This window comes from Meles meles, chromosome X (assembly GCF_922984935.1).
Source record: "Meles meles chromosome X, mMelMel3.1 paternal haplotype, whole genome shotgun sequence".
Taxonomy (NCBI): Eukaryota; Metazoa; Chordata; class Mammalia; order Carnivora; family Mustelidae; genus Meles; species Meles meles.
The window spans coordinates 911,071-926,045 of record NC_060087.1 but is presented as its reverse complement, the minus strand read 5'-3'; the positions used below and the strand labels follow the sequence as shown (position 1 = coordinate 926,045).

General features: G+C 56.0%; 1 protein-coding gene across 2 annotated transcripts in view; it reads left to right on the top strand.

Annotated features, from left to right (window-relative positions):
* Positions 1-14,975, top strand: part of LOC123934860 (P2Y purinoceptor 8-like) — a 47,126-nt gene that overhangs the window by 16,456 nt on the left and 15,695 nt on the right. Inside the window, exon 1 of one of the 2 annotated variants that reach the window (XM_045995005.1) lies at positions 6,262-6,365. The exons of the other annotated variant lie outside the window; for it this stretch is intronic. The gene's annotated coding sequence lies outside the window, so the exon portion shown is untranslated. Of the gene's footprint in view, positions 1-6,261; positions 6,366-14,975 lie in introns of those variants that run through there. 2 annotated transcript variants of the gene reach the window in all.

Here is a 14,975-nt window from a genome sequence, read left to right as displayed (position 1 = left end):
GTGACCCCTCCTGAGGCTCCAGGGGAGGGTCCTTCCTGCCTGTTCCAGCTTCTGGAGCTCCAGGTGTCCCTGGGCTGGTGGCCGCAGCCCTCCCATCTCGGCCTCCGTCCTCATGTGGCTTCTCCTCTGTCTGTGTCTCTTGTCCTCTGGCTCTTACAAGGACCCCGTCCCTGGGTTTAGGGCAACCTGGTCCAGGATGGTCTCACATCAGATCCTTCATTTAATCACATCTGCAAAGACCTAATTTCCCCCACGAAAGCCCCATTTCCAGGCTCCGGGGGTCAGGATGAGGACATATCCTTTTGGGGTCACGTTTCCTGTCTCCCTCGCCCGACACCATGACAGGCCACGGAGCAGGGTTTGCTGGCTCGGGGGAGGCGGTCAGCGTGGTCTCGTTCCTGTACGGCCAGGGGCGGGGAGGGGAAGAGGGCCGGTTGGGGACAAGAGGTGGGCAGAGCAGCGGGCACAGAGCCCTCAGCAGGGCACGTCGGGGGGAAACCTTGTGCCCCTGAAGGTGAGCGCAAAGAGGAAGCAGCCCCAGGTGGGGCCAGCCCCCGGCCAGTTGTCAGAAACCCCAACGCAGAGTTCGCTATGGGGGAGGGAGGGCAGCCCAGCTGACATGTCGCAGGAGAGAACAGGGACGCTTAAACCCACTCGCTTTCAGTCTGCCTTGGGGACACCTTCCACCCACCACGACCCTAGACAGGGCTTGACATCCAAACACGGACAGGAAAGCCAAACAGAAACATGGACAAATGCCTGAACGTCCCTTCCAGGGACGCTGCCGCTGTCCCCCGGGCTCCCACATCTCCGCCTCCTGCTGTCTCGTCCCGGGAATCCCCGTGCAACCCCCCCACAAGGCGTGGGAGCGGAGGGGGCCCCCAGCGCTCAGCCAGCCCCAGCACACACGCCCTCAGCCACGCCGGGGCCCTGCCCAGCCCCCGGGGCCGGTGAAAAGGTCAGGGTTGAAAATCCCCACCTCCCGCAGGGCAGAACCGAGACTTCGGCCTCGCCGCGGCCGAGAGGGACGAGGGACGGAAGCCTGGAACCGCGCCCAGGCTGTGCACAGGAATCACTTCCCTCCTGGTGCATGTGTGTGTGTGTGCGTGTGAGTCTCCACCATCCCCCTCAGGGGGGCGTCCAGCTCGGCGTGCTGCAGGGGACTCTCCCGGCTTTGCCCCAAAAACCCCTCTTCCCGGGAAGCCCCGGGGGTCCCCACTCACTGGGCCAGTTGGTGGCCACAGCCGGGAACCCAGGCTGGCCCCTCGGAGGACCAGACTCCGGAGCGTGGAGGTCAGTGGTGACGCTGGTCTGGGAGGCCAGCGCTGGGTGACACCTGCTGACGTCGCCGTCGCCTCAGCTGCCCCCTGGTACCCTGCTTTGATCTGGGAACTCCAAGCTGCTCCTAACCCTAAAACCAAAAAACAAAAACCAAAACAGCACCCACAGCATTTAGGGTTTTTTTCCGTCCTGCGTGCAAGGACTGGCCCCTGGCGAACCAAGGATCCCCTTCCCCCGTAGGACATCGCTGAGCGCCAAAGACCCACACCCGACCGGCAGAGTCCCGTGATCAGACCTCGCCCACGGCAGCCCCGAGATGACTCAGCAATGTCCCGGGTGCCCGCACCCGCGGGGAAATAACTTTGCTATTTTATGGTCCTTCTGTCTTTACGTATTTTATCTTTTTTTGTTTCATCTCTGTGTGTGTGGTAAGAAGGCTTCGTAGGAGACCTGCCTTCTCAGCCCATCTCTGCACGCACCATGGTGTCCGGCTGCTCCCTAAATCCTTATTTTTAAATTTTTTAAAGATTATCTGTTTGTTTGGGGGAGAGAGAGAGAGAGAGCACAAGCAGGGGGAGCTGGAGAGGGAGAAGCAGACTCCCCGCTGAGCCGGGAGCCCGACGCGGGGCTCGATCCCAGGACCCTGATCCCAAAGCTGATGTTTCACCGACGGAACCACCCGGGCGTCCCTCAAGGACGTTTTCATCTTGCAAAGCTGGACGTCTGTCCCCAGGAGACGCTCACGCCGGGTCCTCCTCTCCGCGCCCCGACACCCACTGCCTCTGCGTCTGATGGCTCTGGGATCCCGGTGTATGGGAAGTGACATAGGATTTGTCCGCCGGTATCTCGCTGATGTCGCCGAGCCCCGTGTCCTCAAGGTCTGTCCATGTCCACGCGGCTGCCGCCGTCCTGCATCTACAAGCCTGCGTGTGCGGGAACCACGTTCTGCTCATCACATGCCCAAGCGATTGCACAGAGATGCCGTACGGTGCGGCGGTGCCCAGGAGGAGCGAGGGCAGGACCTCGAAGGCATGTCGGCGCCCACACCACCACAGCAGCGTTAGGACCCGTCCCTGAGATGAGAGAACAAGCCAAGTGATGACTGGGGACGAGCCCATGCAGGGCTGGGCCATCCCTGGGCTCTTTGCACAGGACCATAAGCCCCATTTCTGGTCCTACAAAGTTGCGGGAATGTAGGCAGGCTGGACCCCAAGCCCAGGCCGTGAGGAAATGGTGGCTGTTTCTCCAACGCTAGCCTCAAACGCCCCTAACCTCTGTGTCCTTCCTTCTCACTATGACCCCGAGACACTCGCCCCTACCACAGCTCTGCTTAGTTCTTGCTGCTCCCCTGGATGCTACCTGCCTATTTCCCCCTCATCGTCCTCACGGTGGCCTCTCAAAAGCCTCACCAGACCCAGGAGGAGCCCAGCGTTAGGAGACATGCCTGAGCTCAGCCCCGCACCCTCTCTCTCTGCCGCACAACTCCCCCCCCATGCACACTCACCACCAACCATCACGGACGCGTATCTGACCCAGCGGTGCGGATCCAGAAACGATTTCTGCAAACCCCCCGCCCCAAGGAAGGCAGACCCCTGATCCCACCCCCAAGCAGGTCCACGTCCGAATCCTCAGACCCTGGGCATATGTCCTGTTGTTGGCTTTGCAAACAGCAGGTTGGAGTTTGTCAATGGCGTGAAGGCTGGTCATCGGCAGAGCGGGATGGAGGTGGGCAGGTGACCCGGGGCTGTCCCGTGGGGGTGTATCCAATGCAGGATGGGTCCTTCGACGCAGAAGACAGCAGCAAGATAGAGGACGTCGGGCAAGAGACACAAGGGTGCACAGCAGGCTTTGCAGATGTGGGGAAAGACCCCAAGCCTATGGTCACAGGCCTCCAGGAGCTGCGTCCGGCCACGGCGTCCCCGCAGGGAACTGGCCTCCCACAAACCTCTCTCCCAGCCGAATTCCCCCATGCATTTTGCGACGGGAACATCAGACTCTGAAACTAGGAAATGGCAAATAATTGCCATCCATCCCTGGGGCGGGGTCTCCAGGGTCTTTGTTCCTAAAACGCTGATAGGGCCAAGCTTGCGGGGAAGCCGCGATCAAGGGTTCACGCCGCGTTGCATGAGATGCATGCTCTGGCTTCGTGCACGAGGCCTCGGGCCGCCGCTCGCAGGACACACTGAGTTGAAGGGTCGTCCTCCCAGCCTGTTCCTCCGCAGAATGGCAGCGGGCAAAGGCCCCAGGAGGAGGGTTTGGGGGCCATGGGAAGGGCTTGAAGAGGGAGGAAACAAGTCTCAGGATGGGGCAGCACCAGCATCATGATGTATCCGTCTCGGGGGCTGCAGCCCAGGTGCGAGGCCCTCTTGGGGGACTCCCCGAACCACAGCTGCAGAATCCCTCCCCGTGGCTCTGCTCCTCTTCCCCCCACCTGCAGCATCACAAGCCAACTTCCAGCCAAACCACGAGCCAGAATGCAAGGCCCGCTGCCCCGGGATTGGTTTCCAGGGTGCTTGAGGGTGGACGGTGAGATTGCAAGCACGTGTCCTTCCATCCGTGCATCCGTCCCATGCTTCTGAGATACCTGGAATGGCTTGCACCTGGCGCGTTTCTGTTTAAAACCCCAGTCGGTCCCCCTGCTGCCCCCAACCTGCCTTCTGGGAAGGGAACATAACAGTGTGCTCAGGGATGGCGTCGCGAACACCCCACATGGGGCAACGTTAGCTACAGACATTTATCGATCCCGGTCCTGGAGGCTGGGAGGCTGAGATCCAGGTAGGGCTGAGGCTGGAAGGCTGAGATCCAGGCAGGGCTGAGGCTGGGAGGCTGAGATCCAGGCAGGGCAGAGGCTGGGAGGTTGAGATCCAGGCAGGGCAGAGGCCAGGAGTCTGAGATCCAGGCAGGGCAGAGGCTGGGGTCTGAGATCTACGCAGGGCTGAGGCAGAGAGTGTGAGATCCAGGCAGGGCTGAGGCTGGGAGGCTGAGATCCAGGCAGGACTGAGGCTGGGAGGTTGAGATCCAGGCAGGGCTGAGGCCGGGAGGCTGAGATCCAGGCAGGACTGAGGCTGGGAGGCTGAGATCCAGGCAGGACTGAAGCTGGGAGGTTGAGATCCAGGCAGGGCTGAGGCCGGGAGGCTGAGATCCAGGCAGGACTGAGGCTGGGAGGCTGAGATCCAGGCAGGACTGAGGCTGGGAGGTTGAGATCCAGGCAGGGCAGAGGCCGGGAGTCTGAGATCCAGGCAGGGCAGAGACTGGGGGTCTGAGATCTAGGCAGGACTGAGGCAGAGAGTGTGAGATCCAGGCAGGGCTGAGGCTGGGGGGCTGAGATCCAGGCAGGGCTGAGGCTGGGAGGCTGAGATCCAGACAGGGCAGAGACTGGGAGGCTGAGATCCAGACAGGGCTGAGGCTGGGAGGCTGAGATCCAGGCAGGGCTGAAGCTGGGAGGCTGAGATCCAGGCAGGGCTGAGGCTGGGAGGCTGAGATCTAGGCAGGGCAGAGGCTGGGAGGCTGAGATCCAGGCGGGGCAGAGGCCAGGAGTCTGAGATCCAGGCAGGGCAGAGACTGGGGGTCTGAGATCTAGGCAGGGCTGAGGCAGAGAGTGTGAGATCCAGGCAGGGCTGAGGCTGGGAGGCTGAGATCCAGGCAGGGCTAAGGCTGGGAGGCTGAGATCCAGGCTGGGCTGAGGCTGGGGGTCTGAGATCTAGGCAGGGCTGAGGCAGAGAGTGTGAGATCCAGGCAGGGCTGAGGCTGGGAGGCTGAGATCCAGGCAGGGCTGAAGCTGGGAGGCTGAGATCCAGGCAGGGCTGAGGCCGGGAGGCTGAGATCCAGGCAGGACTGAGGCTGGGAGGCTGAGATCCAGGCAGGACTGAGGCTGGGAGGTTGAGATCCAGGCAGGGCAGAGGCCGGGAGTCTGAGATCCAGGCAGGGCAGAGACTGGGGGTCTGAGATCTAGGCAGGGCAGAGGCTGGGAGGCTGAGATCCAGGCAGGGCAGAGGCCGGGAGGTTGAGATCCAGGCAGGGCAGAGGCCAGGAGTCTGAGATCCAGGCAGGGCAGAGACTGGGGGTCTGAGATCTAGGCAGGGCTGAGGCAGAGAGTGTGAGATCCAGGCAGGGCTGAGGCTGGGGGGCTGAGATCCAGGCAGGGCTGAGGCTGGGAGGCTGAGATCCAGACAGGGCTGAGGCTGGGAGGCTGAGATCCAGGCAGGGCTGAGGCTGGGAGGCTGAGATCCAGGCAGGGCTGAGGCTGGGAGGCTGAGATCCAGGCAGGGCTGAGGCTGGGAGGCTGAGATCTAGGCAGGGCAGAGGCTGGGAGGCTGAGATCCAGGCAGGGCAGAGGCTCGGAGGCTGAGATCCAGGCTTTACCTCCTTAGCGACCCCACGTGCAAATACAGTGACATTCTGAGTTCCTGGGGGTAAGGGTTCGAGCGTGTGAGTTGGGGGAGGGGGGCACACAATTCAGCTCATAATAGAAAAAAACTCTGAAAATGGACCATAGTCCAGCGGCTTCCTTGGCATTAAGGAGCCGTCGGAGTAAGTGTTGGGATCGTTTCTATGTGTTCAGATTGTATCGTTACCGGGAACAGCTGTTTACAAAGTAAAATAAAATCGTATACAATGTATCCAGAGGAAACCACACGGCAACGTGTCCCCTGTCCTCACCACCAACTCAGCCTCCGCCAGTCCGGCCCTGACTACATTCCGGCAACGCTTTTTTTTGTTGTTGTTTCTTCAATACCATTTTTTAAAATGTAAACTTTTAAAAAAAATCTGTGAAATCCCCAGCACGGAGGGACAGCGCCCTGCCCCCTCCCTGCCAGGGAGCCCGCTGTGAAAAAGAGGAACCTTGCAGAACCTTTGTGTGTTTAATTAAATCTGCAGAGGACAGGTTGCCGTTACGAGCAGGCGGCTGGGTCCCCTTGGGGGCTGGGGACCGCGTCGACTTTGCTGGGGGGGGTGGGTGGCGCGGACGGACCGCCACGGGGTCCTTTCTCTAAAGGGACAGCCGCCCGTGCACCAGCGTAAGCGTCCCCGCCGCGTGCCGGTCAGACCAGCTCCGCGGGGACAGCTCGCCCAGGACCGTCGCCGTAAGTCACGGGACCCGAGGAGGGGGCACGCAAGCCTGGGTCGCGCTGAGGGGCCCCCGCCCCCCAGGGAGGCAGGCAGACCGCGGGCGAGGGGATGCAGCCGTCCTCCTGAAGATGCTGCTGCATGGTGGGCTGGTGGTCAGCTCCCTTGGGGGCGTGTGCTGCGAGAACTTGGCCGTCCCAGTGTCCTCCGCATGGTTCATGGGGTGCACGGGGGGAGAGCAGAGCCTGCCTCAGTGTCCCAGGCCTCGGGTGGAGGGCCGGCGGGCGTCAGGGCTCCCAGACACCCTCATCCTTGCACATCTCGGGACACGCGAACCAGGCAATGGCTCAGTGTCTCGTGGGTTCTGGCACCCCACGCCCTCCGCCGGCCGCTGTGGTCCAGCCCGCTCGCCGAGGCTGCTCCGTCCCTCCGGACCCGCGAGCTCGCCATCTTCAACGTCTCATCCTGGAGACATTGGAGCTGCGCACCTGCCTTCGGTGCTTTCTTTTTCTTTTCTTTTTTCGGTAACGGTTTCATGGGGGTGGAGGCCTGTTGTTCTCGGTTTGAACGCGTTGTCGTTGGCACGGACGGAGGCCTGACGGCCACGCGGGCCCCTGTCACCACGGTTCTGTGCAGGGACTCTGTGACCTCCAACAAGGCAGGCGCTGTTGTGTGGGGCTACCGTAGAATGACTGTGTGTCGGCCGAGGCAGGAGCCGTGGTCTCCCTGGGTGGAATCTGCCTCCTCTTCCATTCTGTCCCCCAACAGGGTGCACGCTGGCTCCTAACAGGTGAGGAGCACCTCTCGGGGTGGCAAACAATAGACACTTGACTCAAGGTGGAAATTGTCTAACTGGGTAGCTAGGGATTTCATGACAGCTTCAGGCACAGCTGGATCCAGGCGCGTAAAGGTTGTCTGCTCCTGCTCGCTCTCGCTCTCTCTCTCCAGTCCGCTCTGCCTTCCTCGGCTCCCCCCACCCCTCGGCTGTAGGGTTTAGGGTCTCTTGAGGAACTCTGTTTGCCCTGTGTGCAAGGAAAGAGATTGCCTGGCAGGCTGAACCCCCTCTTTGGAAAGCAAAACTCAAAGGGACCAGCCTGTCTTGATGGTTGTGTTGCTCACTCTAGGGTCAGATGAGGCTAAGTCTTGGGGAAGTCCCCAGGAGCGCAGTGCTGGGACTCTGGGACGGGACACACTTGGGCCGCATCTCACTCATGTGGGACGGACAGTCTTGTGGACCACGAAGCTCAGAGTGGGACTGACCACAGGGGAGGAAAGGGGGCTGGGCACCAGGCTCTGCTGCAGCAGGGGGATGGCGGGGGGAGCTGGACACTGCAGGGGACAGCAGGGGACAGCAGGGCAGGTTGGACACTGCAGGGGACAGCAGGGGACAGCAGGGCAGGTTGGACACTGCAGGGGACAGCAGGGGACAGCAGGGCAGGTTGGACACTGCAGGGGACAGCAGGGGACAGCAGGGCAGGTTGGACACTGCAGGGGACAGCAGGGGACAGCAGGGCAGGTTGGACACTGCAGGGAAGGGGTTGGACAATACAGGGGACAGCACAGGGGAGCAGATACTGCAGGCTTCTCCACCAGGGGGACGGCAGGCCACGTCAGAGGAGCTGGGCAGGAACCCCAGGGGGCAGGAGGGGGTCTGGGCGAACAAGCATACCGACCCCTCCTTACTCCCGTTCACACGTCCACACGTCCACATGGCCTTTACGGACCGCGTCCTCCGTCCTCCGTCCATCCTCTCGCTCATCCATGGGCCCACGCGTCCCTCTCTGTCCGTGGACGGGAACCCGTGTGCCGTTCACTCCCTCCGTGTGCATTGCGGGAGGACGCCCGCGTGTCTGGGTCTGAGCGCAGGACAGAGCTGCACGTCTCCCAAGCTTGGCCTGGAGGACCGGGGCCCTCACCGACCCCAGCCAGCGGTCACGGTGCCCTGCCCTGTGATGCACACGGCCGCTCCGAGAGGCCTGGGTGCTTGCTGGTCAGTGGGCAAAGACCAGCAACGTGGGCGCGATCCCGCAGGCCCCCGCCAGTCCGAGGGGCAGGGGCTGCGTGGGCAGACACAGACGGGTCACGAGGGCACTCGGGGATCAGGCGGGCTCGGCCAAGCCATTCTGCTTCCGCATGAACCGAGGGGCTCCTGGGGGGCTCCCCAGACAGGGGACGTGGCCGACACCCTCTCTCTCTTCTGTCCCTGTGTTCTGACGTGTGCCCACGCCCGAGACTCACAGCCCCAAACAGCAGGTGTGAACTCGCCTGCGGGGTCACGGCCGACGGTCTCCAGTGAGGACAGCTCCCTGCATGAGGGAAAACCATGACTGGTCATACGTGGTGCAGGCCAGGGTCTTGGGGCAGCCCCCTCTGCTCCTCAGCACACAGCATGGCCCCAGACACGGGGACAGCCGATGCTGAGATGGGACAGCTAGACCCAGGGCAGGAGCCAGGCTCACCCAGGAACACCGCAGACACGGTCTGAGGGCTCAGGGATGCTCGGCCCAAGCCTTCCCGTCCCCCCGGGGATGCGAGCCAGGGAGAAACTGTCTGCGGCCTTGGGACAGAAGGAAATGAAAACAGAGAGCCCCCTGGGAACCCTGAACCCACAAACGCCGGCTTCCCGGGGAAAGTGTTATGTCATGAGTGAAGGCGGCAGCTATCACCCCTTCCTCTTTACTCAGGTCGCGCTGCGGGCGTAAATGGCCGCAGCAACCACAGGCCAGCAGACGTGGCTGGCCGGCTCCAGACACCCCACCAGTGACCTGAAGGGCGGAGACGCCGGAGACAAAGGAGAGAAGTCTCCGAAGGTGGGGTGAGCAGGCAGCTGGGAGGACGTGAGGGCGTGAGAGCCCGGTAGGACATGGGGAAGTTCAGCAGAAACGTCTTCAGGCTTTCTCCCGCCGGGGTCCCTGAGGCCTTCGTTTTTATGGAGATATAATTCACATAGCACACAAGCAAGTAAATAATTCGGGGGTATTTGGTCCATTCACCATCTCATGTGACGACTGTCTCTACCTGGTTCCAGAAGACTCTGGTCGCCCCACAAGGAGATCCCAACCCCACAAGGCAGTCCCTTCCCGTGCTTTCTCTGCAGCCCCAGGAGACCAGCAATTGGCTTTCTCTCTGTGGGTTTCCCATTCTGGATGTTTCATGTAAATAGAGTCACACAGAATGTGGCCTTTGGTGTCTGCGTCTCTCCGTGACCATCGTGTTTCAAGGTCCGATTACGTGGTGGCAGGTGTTGGAACGTCACTCCTTTTTCATGGTTGAGTAATATTCCATCGTATGCATGGACCGTCTTCTGCTTCTGCATCTACCAGTCGATAGAAATTTGGGTTGTCTCTACCGTTTGGCTGCTTTTAATAGTTCTGTTATGCACATGCATGTATATGCTTGTGTGTGGACATGTATCTTCGTTTCTCTTGGGATTTACCCGGGACAGAACTGCTAAGTGAGAGACAGAGAGATGAACAGATACATATAGATGAACAGATAAATGGATGGATGGATGGATGGATGGATGGATGGATGGATGGATATGATAGATAATAAGATGATAGATAGATGGATGGATAGATGGAATGATGAATGATGGGTGGATGGAGATGGATACATAGATACACAGACACATAGATTGGGTGGGTGGATGGATGGATGAATGGATGAGTGGTTGGATGGATGGATGATGGATGGATGGGCAGAGATAGATAGATGATAGATAAGATAGATGATAGGTAAATGGATACATATAGATGAACAGATAATGGATGGATGGATGGATGGATGGATGGATGGATGGATGGATGGATATGATAGATGATAGATATATAGATCGATGGATGGGTGGGTGGAGATGGATACATAGATACACAGACACATAGCTGGGTGGTTGAATGGATGGATGGATGATGGATGGATGGGTATAGAGATAGATAGATGGTAGATAGATAGATGGATGATACATAGATAGGATGATGAATGATGGGTGGATGGAGATGATAGATATGTAGACACACAGACACATAGATGGGTGGATGGATGGATGGATGGGTGGTTGGATGGATGGGTGATGGATGGGTGGGTAGAGATAGATGATAGATAGATAGATGATAGATAGATAGATAGATAACAGATATAAATGGATAGGAGCATGGACAGTCTAAATAGGTGGGTGGGAACATCACATGGTATATTTCCCCCTCTATTGCCTCATTTCAATGCACGGTTCACCATCCTACTTGAGGAAGAACTCACTTGTTCATTGTAGCCTCCTTCAGAAGGAACCAGCCACGCTGACACCTTCATACGGGACTATTGGCCTCCAGAGCTGGGACAGAGAAAGTTTCCATTGTTTTAAGTCCCCAGTTTGTGGTCACGTGTTGTCGGAGCCATAGGAAAGCAATACTGTCCCATCTCTCATGGTGGAAACTGGGCTTACAGAGGGAGGTCCCTGGATCGGGCCATCCATCTCTCACTAAAGGAGCTGGGACTTGAACTCAGATCTTGCTAACCAACCCCCCCACCACCACCACCAAGGCTAGGCTGCTCATCACCAGGCCATCACGCCTCCATGGACACACTGTAGGGCAGGCCATCAATTTCACATGGAAAAAAAATGTAAATGGGTCCATTTAGGGGATTTCCTCCTCCCTCCCCAGTTTCCCTTCATTCATTTCAAGACACTGCCTCTTTGATGAAACAATAAAGTAAACATCTAACTTCATATCAATTTTAACCGTGGAGGATGAATTTCAGTTAACAAGCAATGTCTTTCTTGAGCAAGATCATGAATTTTGCATTGAAACAAGGCAAACAAAGGGAAATATTTGAGGCAAATGTGCTTCCCCTTCTCATCCATGTATCTAGACCATCCATCCACCTATCCATCTGTATCTATCATCTACATATCTAGCTATCCCCATCATCCATCCATCATCTTTCTATCCATCTGTCCATCCATCCATCTGTCCATCTGTCTATGTATATCTACCGATCTATCCATCCATCCGTTCAACTATCCTTCTGCCCATCTCTATCTCTTATCTATTTATCCATAGCTATCATGTATCTATCCATCTATCATATGTATCCATCCATCCATCCATCTGTCCATATATATCTGTTATCTATCCATCCATCTATCATCCATCCATCCATCATCTATCCATCTACCCATCATCCATCCGTCCATCATCCATCCATTCATCTCTGCATCTGTCCATATATATCTGTTATTTATTTATCCATCCATCATCCATTCATCCATCCATCTGTCCATATATTTGTATCTGTTATCTATCTATCCATCCATCATCCATCCATCCATCCATCCATCCATCTACATCTCTTTTCTATCTATCTATCAATCTATCATCAATCAGTCTGTCTATCCATCCATCCATTTATATATCCATCTGCTCATCTGTATCTACTTATCTGTGTATCCATGATGTATCATCTATCATCTATCATGCATCTACCTACCCATATATGTATCTACCATCTGTCCATTTGTCTACCACCCATCAATCTTCTGTCTATGCATCCATCCATATAACTGTATCTATCATCCATTTACCAATCTGTCTAACCCTATACTCCATCAGCCATCTACGTGTCTCTATTATCTGCACACATACACAGCTCCTTTTTTAAAAGACCCTTCTCTGGAGCTCAGGCCCTTCCTAGCATGACCTGGAGATGCTCCTCTGTCTGTCTTCATCAGCATGTTAGGGGAGTTCTTCCCATCCACAAGAGAGAGGCTTAAACACCGTCTGGAAAGTGGGGAAATGTGCATACCCAGGGCATGTCCCACCGAAGGGCTCCCGTCCCTGGGGGTTTCAATCAAGAGGACGAGGGAAAGTGCTCATCAAGTTCAAGCAGGTGTGAGACCATCACGATGCCTTGGCTTCTCCTCAGACATTCCTTGAACCATTTTTGCTTTGGTAGCTTTGCAGGACACATTGGTAGAAATGGGATGGGCACCACGAACCCCGTGGTGCTTCAACTCTTACGTGACATCTCAGTCTATTGACCTAGAGAAGGGATCTGAATCACAGTCTTTGAATAGAGGAGAGCTTTAGTCCGTTGCCTGTGGACCCGCTCACCCCTCCCTCCTTCCACTCCTTCTGCAAATCTCTCCAACGTATTCATGCGGCTGCCGTTCTGGTTCCATCGTGGTGGAGGGGCCTGAAATTCCTGTTATGTGCCGCCTGCAAACTGCTATTTCCCGGCAGGTCCCCAACCCCCAGGCCGGCTGGGTTTTCTTTCACAGAATGGCTGTTCGCGTTAATTAATGCATGCATGTGGTCACTTCCTGCCTTACAGACGGAGCCTGCTTTGGCAGGCGCCCCTCAGACAGAACTGCTCAGGAACATGTGCGTAGGGTGGGGTGCAGCTTGAATAATGGAAAAAAACACAACAACAACAACAACAACAAGAACAACCAACAATGTCATGCAAACAGAAAGCAAGGGGCTTGTTGCATTTCAGAGATTCTGGTCTCTGGTTGGGGAGGGAGCCCTTTGCTTGTGCCCCGCTCTGGGAAAAGACAGACAAGGCAAGGAACCACGAACAAAGCTGCCGTCTGGCAGGAGGCGGAGATTAAAATCTGCCCACACCCCACCGGCGTTTAGACAGACAATGGCATGCAAATCACCCATAATTTAAGGCGCACCTGGGTTGTGCAATGCAGAGGGAAACAGAACGGAGAGCACGGAGAGCGATAAGACCGTCACGTGCCCATGTGTGCTTAGTGGGAAGGGTTCTTGCACTGTGATCTGAGCAGACCCACGGCCCCCCGTCTTCCACCGCCAGCCTCGCCCAGCAGCTGTCCCCATGACTGCGGCTCAGCCCCCTCTCTGAAGTCTGAGAACACAGTGTTCGCTCAGAGGCGATGCAGCCTCTGAGACGTGAGACTCGGGTCTGCAGAGATCAGGGACCTTGAAGCGTGGAGGTATTGGCGGTACCCTGTCACCCTTGAAGACGCAGTGACAGGTGCAAAGTGTCCAGGAGGCCCCCGGTCATGCAAACGCCCACTTAGGAAGGCCCCTCGTGGATGGAGAACCTTTCCCCAGCCTCTCCTGACTTTGCTGTTGGCGGTGTTTTTAGATCCCAGTCATTTCGATACCTGATTCGTGGCATCTCACTGTGGGGCTAACGTGCATTTCCCTGATGACACGCCACGGGTGGGACCTTTCAGTAGGCTTCGTGACATCCATATGTCTTCTTTGGTGAGCTACGGGTTCCCATCTTTAGCCCACGATTGAGATGGGGCTGGTTGTTCTCGTATAGTTGAGTTTTAACAATTCTTTGTGAATTTCAGATATATAGATGTGTGTGCATATGTGTGTGTGTGTGTGTGTGTCTTTATACAAATATCCATATTTTTTTAGCTATGTCTCCGGCAGATACCTCCTCTCACTCTGTGGCTTGTACTCATGTGCTCTCGACATTGTCTTTTCCAGAGCGGAAGTTTTTAAGGTTGATGAATTCCGACGTATCCATTATTTTTTCATGCATCGTGCCTTTGGTGATATAAGAAGTTTTCCATGTGCCCAAGGTTATCTAGATGCTGTTCTATGTTAATTGGGAGACGTTTTATAGTTTCACGTTTTACACTAAGGTCTGTGACCCATTTGGAGTTCTTTTGAGTCTGTGTCTAGATTCTTGGTATTTGGGGTTCTGGGGTTTTTTTTGTTGGTTGGTTGGTTTTGGGGGGTTTTGTATATGGATGTCTAGTTGTTCTAGCAGCATCTGTTGAGGAAATTATCTTTGGTCCAGTTTATTGACCTTGCCTTTTTTGTCAAAGTTCAGTTGACTACACTTACGGGGCTGTTCCTGGGCTCTCATGCCATCCCATGGGTCCATTTCTCCACTGTTCAACTAATACCGTGCTGTCTTCATTGCTGTAACTTTATAGAAAGTCATGAATCCCACTCGAGTTAGTCAACCCTATAACCTCGTTCTTCTCCTTCAGTAGTGTGTTGATTATTCTCATCTTGTGACCCTCTACATCAACTCTCGGAGCAGTTGGTCAACATCCACATCTCCTCAGGAGGTGTTGGGATTGGAGATATCTCTCCCCTAACCCACACATGTCATGACATAGTAAGGCGATGGCTTGGAACCCCTGTTGGGGGAACAGTCAAGCTCTGATGGGTGAGTGAGGTCGGGGATCTCTCGGTTACCATTACTTTCCGATTTTACGTTGTGTTTTCTGAGATCCCATCGCTCATACATTCACTCAGCGGACAGCAGGCTTGGGTTAAGCGCAGGCATGATGACATGATTGTCATGATAATTATGGGACGGCTTGGGCAACAGCCTGAGGATGACAACTGGAAACTAAAAAACTGTGAAAACGCTCCAAAAAGAGGGGAGAGAATGTGTTATAGTTACAGCGTGGAAAAGATAGAAGGTTGTTTATACCTAAGTGGGGTGTGAAAATACAGAACACATCATGGGAAAGACCTTGTGGCATAAAGACACAAAATATTAATGCAACATGGAACACCACCAACAAAATTAAAACTTGGGTGGGTGGATGGATGGATGAGTAGGTGGATGGGTAGATGAATGATAGATAGAAGATATGGAAGATACAGATGGAGGGATGGAGGGAG